Source organism: Asparagus officinalis, chromosome 3 (assembly GCF_001876935.1).
Source record: "Asparagus officinalis chromosome 3, Aspof.V1, whole genome shotgun sequence".
Taxonomy (NCBI): domain Eukaryota; kingdom Viridiplantae; phylum Streptophyta; class Magnoliopsida; order Asparagales; family Asparagaceae; genus Asparagus; species Asparagus officinalis.
The window spans coordinates 97,045,914-97,048,082 of NC_033796.1; positions in this window are offsets into that span (position 1 = coordinate 97,045,914).

Consider the following 2,169-nt stretch of genomic DNA (forward strand, 5'->3'; position numbering starts at 1 on the left):
GGACAATATTTTTTTTATATTATTATTTATCAAAATATTTTTCTTTTTTTCTTGTTTTTTCTTTTTTTCTTTTGCTTTTTTTGGACAATATTTTTTTTATATTATTATTTATCAAAATATTTTTCTTTTTTTCTTGTTTTTTCTTTTTTTCTTTTGCTTTTTTTTTTGGGTTCTTGATTGTGATGAGTTTCTGCGCGTGAGAAGATCACCCACAGAAATGGATGAAGCGAGGGGGCGGATGAAGTCTTTAGGTTTATTGGGTTCTTGCTGTTGTGAAACTTTCGGGGTGGACAATATTTTTTTTATATTATTATTTATCAAAATATTTTTCTTTTTTTCTTGTTTTTTCTTTTTTTCTTTTGCTTTTTTTTTTGGGTTCTTGATTGTGATGAGTTTCTGCGCGTGAGAAGATCACCCACAGAAATGGATGAAGCGAGGGGGCGGATGAAGTCTTTAGGTTTATTGGGTTCTTGCTGTTGTGAAACTTTCGGGGTTTGAATTCTTTGTTGGAGGGATGAGCTACGGACGGATTATAGGTTTAGTTTCGTTTTTTTTTAATTTACACTAAACACCCAAGAACTTTCAGCATTTTGCAGTAATTTCCTAATGACTTTAAAAATCACACTAAGCCCCCCAACGAATTTTTGGAGCTGGGAAACCCCAATAGGTTTCTAATAGGTTTTGCAAATAAAGCCCATGAATTACCTGAGAGATATCGGGGTTTTCTTTAAGAGTTTGGACTCTATTGTCACCGGTGACCTCACCGTGCGCTTAGCTGAGTTGCCAAAGAGGGTGATGGCCGTTGGGGTCGATGAACGGATGGTTGGTGTGCTGAGGAGGCTCACTCTGAGTTTGTCCGCCACCTGTTTGTTTTAATTCCCCATTGAGAATTATGTAATCTGGTTTGCATATTACTGAATGCTTCTGGGTACCTAAATAATGATTCCTAAAATTCACCCGTGTCTCGTTTTAACATAGAATGTGATATACAAGCGCCCTTCTTTTACGCTTTTCAAGCAGTCAATCGAGACTATCATCAGGGCGATAGAGAAGCCCGACGATAGATGAGGAGGAGGAGAATGAACCCCGCCGACTCCCAAGTCCTCGACTCCGTCATCACCTGATCTCTCAGGCCCTGCATGCCCACTGATACAATGCTCTAGATCGAGCCCGGCACTGGCATGCCGACGGTTGTTGCGCTTAAGAAGCGGGTGGGTTGCTGCTGGATAGGATCCCCTTGAGTCTGCCCACCACCTATTTTGCTTTGATTCCGCATTCAGAATGACGTTTGTTATGTTACCTGTTGGGGATTCGAAACAATCAAATCGAATCCGTACTCTTCCGGATCTTGTGTTTGAGAGTTGAGCAAAAAAGAAATTTACCACAAATTAAAGATAAAAACTTGCAGGAAATAAGAACAAAAAGAACACACAGATTTAACGAGGTTCGGCAACGTGTCTACGTCCTCAGGAGCCACACCACACAATTCCTTTGATTAATTGAAGAATGAATACAAGCACTCAAACTAGGGTTTAATCTCTCTAAGATTCTCTCTCAAAAGCTCTCTTTTTATTGTTTTCTAACTTTTTTCAATGTTCTAATTAGCCCTAGAAACATATAGGTATATATATGAATCCCAGCCCAAACAGAATTCAAAACAGTTTAGGAAACTGTCAGCTCGACTCGCGGTCGACTGTCGAACCAGTCGCGGTCGATCGTCGAACCAGTCGCGGTCGACCGGATAAACGACAGAAACCCAAAAACGCCTACATGGTCTCGCGGTCTACCGGACCATCTGTCACGGTTGACCGGAAAAGTCCAGAAACTTTTCCTGTCTTGTGCACGTTCACAGTCGACCGCACCAACCGCCACGGTCGACCGTAGCTTGTCTTGACTGTTTCCTTCGGATTCCTGATTCCAGCTTCGGCTTCAGCTTTGGGTCTATACTTAGACTAACAATCTCCCACTTGGAGACCAAAGCGCCATCAACGAGCTCTCCCGAACTCTCTCCTTCTTTCGCAAGTATCTTCTCCTCCCCGGAAAGATCCTTTCTTCAATCATCATCATCCCGACGATCATCCTAGTGTGGCTCCACCTTCATCTTCTACTCGTGAAGGCCAATTGAAGTTGCGTACAACTCCAGTTTCTCTATGGTGATGGTGACTGCCT